The 8,290-nt window shown below is 42.3% G+C and overlaps 1 long non-coding RNA gene across 2 annotated transcripts; it reads left to right on the top strand.

The window, feature by feature from the left end:
• Nucleotides 1-1,475: 1,475 nt before the first annotated feature.
• Nucleotides 1,476-6,648, top strand: LOC119315321. 2 transcript variants are annotated; one of them, XR_005152698.1, is made up of 6 exons: nt 1,476-1,875; nt 3,500-3,725; nt 3,804-3,855; nt 3,926-4,036; nt 4,351-4,435; nt 5,332-6,648. It is a non-coding gene; the product is annotated as an uncharacterized LOC119315321 (long non-coding RNA). The 2 variants fall into 2 exon arrangements; XR_005152697.1 differs by having other exon boundaries at nt 3,804-4,036.
• Nucleotides 6,649-8,290: the final 1,642 nt, after the last annotated feature.

Genomic DNA, 8,290 nt, shown 5'->3' with positions numbered 1-8,290 from the left:
TTGCTTTTGCCCTAATTTTTTAAAAAGGATGTTTTTCTCCAAACAAAAATTGAGAGGCCATTTTTCATGTTTTCTAGAAAAACATTTCCATTGTTCTAAAAAAAGAGATCATTTTCATGTTTCTCAAATGAAAAGAGATATTTTTTTAAGGTAAAAGAGATATTTTTCATGTATGGAGTACATATATAATGGTATTTGGCGCGGTTTGGATCACCATAAAGAAAAGAAAACACAAAGTACATATTGTTTTTTTTGCGGGGTACCAAGTAGTAATCCTATTCATCACCCAGGGTGCAGAATAAGTTATTCTTCACCCGAGATAATCTTACGACCGTTTCATAAATAAATTACGTTTGAAATACAAATAGTTACATTCATATTGTTTCACTACGTAAAATTTGGTATAAAAACACAAAAAAATAGGTCATAAGACCAGAAATATCATATTTTATCTATGTTTTACACTATGTCTTTATGTTCGTAATTTTACGTAACATGAAATATTTTTTGCGGCGAGTATATATTTTCTTACGTTCTATTTTTACGTATGAAGTAAGACAAAATTTATAAAACTTAAAAATACAATGCAATGACCTCAAAATAGAGAGGGAGTGAAGAATAATTATTCCTCATCCAGGGCGACGAATAGCGCGACCCTAGTACATATATATGTGTCTTGTATACCACCGCTCGCACATAGCATCTACCGAAGACCGAAATCGTGGAAGAAAACAAAGCAAAAGATATTCATGTAATCATGTACTAACAATGAGAAAATAGGAGGGGCCTAAACCGTGAAAGCGAGGTTGTGTAAGAACAATACAAACAGTTTGTTGTCAAACGAAACAATGAAGTGCCGCTCCCTAGATGGCTAAAGTCTAATAGCCGAAAGCATCACTTACATTCTAACCCGAATAGCATGTGGCACATTAAAACTCGTATGAATCAACAAGGATCACCTTGCAAGTCTAAATACTCACGGGTGGTGATAGCAAAGTAGTATTGTATTTTAAGATTGAAGAGGTCGCCACAGGGCATCTTCAAACACGAGGTTTGATTCATGATAGATCAGTTAAACGAGTAACTGACCCTCATCAAACCAGTTGTTGGTTCTAAAAAAATGAATTATTTTGATTTGTGGTATCACAAAAACAACGTATGCAAATTGATAATCTCTACTTCTATAAAAAATACAGTTGGTGGTGATGGTGTGTCTGCCATCCATCGTTTTTGACCGTTTGATCTACATCCGACGCATAGAAGGCACCCCACTTCACATTTGCAAGGAAACCCCTCGTTCTCATGGTCCAGATCCCTCCAGTCCCACCATTAAACACATTCAGTTGCGCATCTGGGGCGTGCTCTCGTGCAGTCCACGTCGGATTAGCTAGAGACAAAAAAGATCGGCGGTTTGACCTTTGCTGCCCCAACGCGTTGTTTGCTTCGTCCAGAAGAAAACGAGAGAGGAAGAGGAAATCGCCCCCACCCGTTCTCCCTCGGCGCATGCTAGGGTTGATGCCGCCACTGCCTCGCCCCATCGGCCCATGGCCAGGTCCTCCGACGTCGGCCACCGGAGAAGGAAGCAAACTCGACATCCAATCGTCCAGACCTTCTCTCGACCCAGGCAAGTCGCTTCCTTTATTCCCCTTCCCTCACCCCCCGACCCCTCTCTGCCGCCTCGTGTCCTACCCCTTTCTCTTCTCAATCTGAATCCATGGAGATAGCCGGCAGGGAGGACGAGTATGTGTTGGAGGGCGCTGCCGGCGGCGCCAAAAGTAGCTCAACAAGAACCATCGTCACGCGGAGGCAAGACACTATCGACACGGATCCGCTTCGTCTGCGCCGGCAAGGGCCAACCGTTCCAGATCCGACCAGGTACGATGCATCCTACCTTTTCCAACTGCCGAATACTTCTCTAAATCATGGTGGGCACTGCCCATGGAGGTTCATATGAATCAATTTACTTTGAGCAGTGCAGTGTCACAATAGCAGCTCTCCCTTTTTTCCTTGCATGTTTTATAATCTGCATATTTTGTTGTAATGGCTGCAGTAAGGAGTAAGGTAGTAACAGAGTTGAATCACTCAATATATGCTACCATAGGGCATGTATTAGACTGTTAGTTGATGCAGGGGAGTTGCAGCAATAACAGGTGTTCACTTACATTCGAAACTCTGAATTTTACTGATTCCTGTCTTAGCCCTCTAATCCCTTGATAGATTTGTGCCTAGCCACCTGAACTTTTTCTGGCGAGTTTACTGATTTGGACATCAATTTCGAGCTTTCTTGGGAATGTTTAGAAGTCTCAAAATCAGCCTGGGTCACCTGCGCCAGTAAAAACGCAACAAATATAACATTATGCAGTGAGTTGTTGCTTTTTGAGCAGAATATCAAACTATCAGCTTAAGTTAGCGAGAGCAATATATCAGGCGTTCAAGAGCCTCATTCACAAGGTATAGCCGAATACCAATCGGTGACAAGCAGATGTCAAGACGCAAGATTAAATGGTGGATATAAAAGTAGTTTCAACAGACTGTGCAGAGAGTTCACTTTGCAGATGGTAAACTGTAGATATCCTGCTCCATCCCCCCTCCGTAAATTAGAGGGAAGGTTTTTGACAAAGTAGCTCTAGCTTTGATCTACAAGACCAGGATCCATGCCACGCCAAACGCACAAGGCTGAATAGATAACACCACAACTATGCAAAGATGTCTTATATTCGACCTGGTATGACAATGCATGATGTATTTTGATCAGAAACTCATAGACCATGTAGCATGCTTGGCTCTAGGTATGGATTATCCTTTATTTGAAACTCATGATGCCAGAAATCCACAAAAAATAATCAGTTTTTGGATGGAGAGCGATACTACATGAAGACATCGTTCTAATTAACTTAATTGTATATGAAGCTTTGAGAAATTTACAATGAACAGAAGGCCTTTACGACGCTGTAGAATCATTATAAGAATTCTACAATGGTATAAGACAGTTTAGCAGCTGAAGCAGAGGTTCAAGTAGACCTAGATTCTGACGAATGCAATGTCACAAACAGAACCTAAATTACTCCCTCCGTTTCTTTTTACTCCGCATATAAGATTTGGTCAAAGTCAAACTATACACAGTTTGACCAAATTTATATAAAAAAATATTAACATCTACAATATTAAAACTATATAGTATGAAAATACATTTTGTGGTGCATCTGATAATATTGATTTCATATTGTCAATGTTTATATTTTTTAATATAAAATTAGTCAAACTTTACAAAGCTTGACTTTGACCAAACCTTATATGCAGACTAAAAAGAAACGGAGGAAGTACTAATCATATGCCATGTCATGTTTCAACCAAAGTGAACGTAATCATATTACCATAATAGAGTTTTGGGCTCACAGAAGAAATAAAAGAAATCATGATGACACATGGTAGGAATCTGCACACCTTCCTTTGGATCTCCTCTTTCTTGTCATTGATGGATAGTGGCTTTTGCTCGCAGGGCCAGTTGCTGCTTGTTATAAACCAGAGCATTGATGTCTGCTTCCAGCTGCTGGGCCATGGGCTCCTCCATCTGCTCCGCAAGCTCATGATCCGCGAGTTCCTTCTGAAGCTGCGTGAGAGAAACAGAAATGTAACATTCACAATGCAGTGATTGTTCCTGGTTCTAGAAAATATTGCAAGGAATTTTTGCTACGTATGAACCAAGAAATGCGGCATTTAGATATGTGAGCAACCATCTATAAAGTACTGTGTGTACCGAACTATTAATGAAATTATCATCTTCTAACCTCCCTATTTTGCAGATTTTGTATGCTCCCCACCTGGGTTGAACGGATGCATCCACCTGTTGTTATGGTAGTCGAATCCCTCCAATTATATCAAGAAATATAGTTCTTCGTTTATCTGATAGGGATCCTAATTGTAGCACCCTAGCCTGGACTTCTCAAGGGTGAACATACTGATGGATGGAAACCAACCTAATGATTGATGGTGTTATCATCAGGAGGCAGTGGACTAGCGGTGGCGTGATTCAAAAGTAAGTTCAGATAGCCTCTGATACTGGATTCTTCTTTTGAATCTAAAATATCAGTCTGTGTTGTATACAATCTATTGGATTAGAAATAGTTAACTATCACATGATTTTGATTGCACACTGTCTAATGGACGTAACAATATTAGGTACTTAGGTTGGTCAATATAACTCATTCTGGCATTTTATTGACTATAACCATTAATTATGATTCATTTCAATCCTGTTTATACGAAACTTATGTTGTACTTAGATTAGGTAGTCATCTGTTGTTCTCATGTCATGTAACATACTGACTGTGCTTCTTTTCTTTTACATAGCTATTGCTGATTCTGCATTTGAGGATTTCATGAAGCCAAGCGATCCTCTTGTGCTCTGAGGAGCTCTGATGTATACAGGCATCTGGTATGATCGTATGCCTTAATTCATACATAGGAGTTAGTATTGTAACTATTAAGTAGCTCAATAATCTGTTGGCAATAAAATAAGTTGGTATATACGATGGAGAAGTATTGAATCTCTTAAAGCATAAAGCCATAAAAATCAACATGCACTGCCCAAGCACAAAGTAAAAATGTTCTAATTTCAAAAGATTAATTTAGTTTTGATAGGGGTGCGTAGGTATAAACAATGAACCATCTTTTCCAAAAAAAAAACCCTGGATTATTCTGCATCCAGTATATTGACATATTAGTTGCTCTCTTGTTTCTGAACATTTTTGAACCAGCTGAGAAGTACTCAAAATCTTAAAGCATAAAGTCATGAACATCCTAGGCACAGAATAATCACGCAGTGAAGGTACTTTATTACAAACCATGTATGATATGACACCAACACCAAATCCTTGAAGCAGCCGTCCCATGTAGAGAAGTGATGAGTCATGTGGATTAAACATCGATTAGCAAGCATGAAGCTCGTATCGATCGTCGCGAGAAGAGAAATGGCAGAAAATAAGCTTGGGAAACATGTGGGTGCATCATGCCATACATTCGTGAAGGAGATGGCGAGCCAACCGATGATGTTCTGAATCGCCACCATCGTTAACGACTGAAAATTCAGTAGGCATGTCCATAGTATAAAAGATTAAAACTTTAGTGTAGTCAAGAATTAATTTGTTGCAACTTGCAAGCATATGACATGAACAAAATAATGAACCTTTTCAGAAAAAGTCTTCACCTACACATTGTCTGCAACACCAATTTCTCTTCTCTGATTATCGTATCAAATGCCACACGCAACTAATTAAATAACTCATGAGATTTGAGACTAATACAAGCTCAACTCTTAATTTTCATTCGGAGGGAGGGAGGGGTCAAGATTTTCTCACCCCTTTCTGGCCAATGTGCTCGGCCATCTGGCCGCTGGCGATGGCCCCAACCATGGCGCTGACTTGGACAGCGAGCTGAACTGACGTGCAGGCACGAAGTTACTCAACATCTTTAGTCCAAGAAGAAGTCGAAACAGAGCAAGCATATAGGCTCCAGGCACTACCTTCTCATAGTTTTCAATTTTTTTATAAATTACTTTCAGTTCAATCTGCTTCTCATGATTTCCGCAATCTTCAAATTCAACTTGTGTTAGAGGCTTCAGTTCTTACAGCATATGATACTTGCTTGATCATCATGTACATTGTATAAACATAAAGTGATGCACTGAATGCACTATGCTCTTGTCCATTGTTATTGTGTTTATTTCCTATCAGTTAAGATAAATATATAACTCTCAAAGTTTTAACTATGGGTGTTGGAGGAGATAGATCGGGCAGAACTACAACCTGAGGTTGTGCAGGTTTACGGATACGTCTTGCCAAGGTTATATTATTTTAGGTTTTGACGAATAAAAAAAATATATAGTAGGTAAATAAAGCTCAGTTCGCCACTCAAATAATTATGAATACCAATGCAGTAAAGGTATGATGTACGCTTTCAAATAACATTTTATAGTTCTTTGGTAACATCACTGAAAACTATTGAATTGTGTTCTCTAATTTATTATAGTTAGCTTTCTTTCAGATTAGGTGTTAATAGAAAACATACCCATGCATTAATGGATTCACATTTGAAGGGAAACTGCTGAAAATGAAAGGCGACATATTTGATAGTTTTTTCTCTCATTATTCACAATCCGAACTAGGTTTGGAAGACAAAATCTGGAGCCTTACTTTGAATGTCCAAGGAGGTGGAAGCACCAACAATGCCCTCAACAGAGCTGCTCGATCAATTGGATCTGAATCCAAGGATGACATCCAACAAAAGGTACCCAATTTCCTTTATTGCTTTAACCATACTAGAGTAGCTGTATATGGTGCACTTGGCAGGGATATTATCAAGGAATTCCAAGATGATGGCTGCATTTTGCACTGAAATTGGGAGGTGAGGCTCAAAAAGATACAGCGGTTACCGGCGGCGGCGACAGCGAAGACTAGCCCGGGATCTGGGACAGTGGATGCATTGAGCACGAGGTGAAGATAAGCCACTCCATCCATGGTTACTATTTTGTTCATTCTTTTTTTGGAGATGATTTCAGTACTCTATCAATGTGATGTTAGAGCCAAGATGCATGTGTCACTTGTTTCATCAAGTGTGTAATGAACTTTAAATTTTGTTTCATCAAGTGGTTTCTCGTGGCTACTTTCTGCTTAATATGCCTATTATGCAATAATACTGCATACTATAATAAGTAAAATGGAAGGGGTGCCTCCCACCTAACACCGCCCAGTTTCCTCTCAGGCGACGCCACCGAGTGGCGCCCCAACCACTAGTATCCAATGAAGCAATAGTATCCAATGAAGCAATCGATCATTCTGGAGAAATATGGAAGCGAACTGGCGGCGACCGGTGCCACCGGCGCCGTCCGCCCAACTCTTCTCTTCCACCGCAGCCTTATCGTCCGCCACTAGATCCACCTTCACACCCCCTCCTCCCTACCCCATCTCCTGCGACGCCGACATCGGCAAGTACGCCGCCGGCGTTGTTCGTCCGCTGCGTCGTCTTGCCTATTCCTCTGATGCAGCAGACTCGCCGCCCGCCATCTCTCCCTCCCCACCGCCGTCTCCTCCCCCCCCCCTACTTCGTCTCCTTCGAAGACCACGTCGGCAAGTACGCCGCGGTGTCGTCCGCCTTTCGAGTCCGCGAGGACTCTCCTGCTTCCTCATCTGAGGTTCTGATGCAGGAGCCCCGCTGCCCACCACCTCACTGGCGGAGCTACAGCAAGGCCAAAGTGGCCATGGCCCGCCCATGATCTCTATCTTTTTTCTTTCACATACTAGTAGTACATCGGTAGCCCTAAGCCTAGTCTACTAGCAGTGGGAGATTCGCACGACACCAACCATGGAGCAGTAATTATGGCCACAAGGAGCAGCCGAGCAGCAGCGGCACAGAAAGCACCAGTAGCCACTAGGGTGGCGTTTGGTTCATCGGCTATCCCTCGGTTGGATAGGGCCAGCATCATACATCAAACAGCCAAGGGCGGGCACCGGCTGCATATATCTGCTGATTTAGTTAAAATATTAGTGAGGGCAGTCTTATGTCTAATGAAGTAGCACAATTCATCGTAATTTTGGAAAATAACTGTTCACTTGTTTGTCTGGCCCGCTCAACTATTTTTGCGTTGTTCCGCCACTGCACCACCTCCCCTTCGTCCTCGCCAACCTCCACGTACTCCGCTACGCACTGCTCATCCTCGGCGACGGCGCCGCCACCTACTATTCTGTTCGCGCCGACGCACTCCACGGCCATCTCCTTCAAGTATCCACTGCTCCCCTAGGACCTCTATGCCTTCTACAACTGAAGTGCCACCCAGGAGCTCCACACCTGCACTATGCTCTGCTTTTGCCTCTCCTTCCCAGTCCGATGGAAGGCGCGAATATATGCCTCCTCGCCTCCTTGGAGGCTCGGACTGGTTTCTCGTATCCATCAATCACAACCATGAGTGGACGAGCTGGTGGTAGGGAGAAATGGATGGGATGGGCATGGCGGCAAGGTTAGCAGGGAGACCCCATCGCACGCGCCCCAGCGGAAGCAGCAGGGGACGAGGGTGCCGTTGGCGAGACACGTAATTGTGTGTGTGGATTAACTCCTAATTGTCTTGGATGTTCTGGTCTGCTAGCCTGGGAGTGAGGCAGTGGACAAGCATTGAGAGCGAAGGGCTCAGTACTTAATTCGTTAGGATTCCGAATCTCAGTATACATTTTTATGAGCAATTATTCAGTCTTTTCTGGACACACTCTTGAGCTACTTGTGATTTTTCATCAATCTCCCA

Source organism: Triticum dicoccoides, chromosome 6A (assembly GCF_002162155.2).
Source record: "Triticum dicoccoides isolate Atlit2015 ecotype Zavitan chromosome 6A, WEW_v2.0, whole genome shotgun sequence".
Taxonomy (NCBI): domain Eukaryota; kingdom Viridiplantae; phylum Streptophyta; class Magnoliopsida; order Poales; family Poaceae; genus Triticum; species Triticum dicoccoides.
The sequence above is the reverse complement of the archived record's forward strand: the minus strand, read 5'-3'. Positions and strand labels throughout refer to the sequence as shown.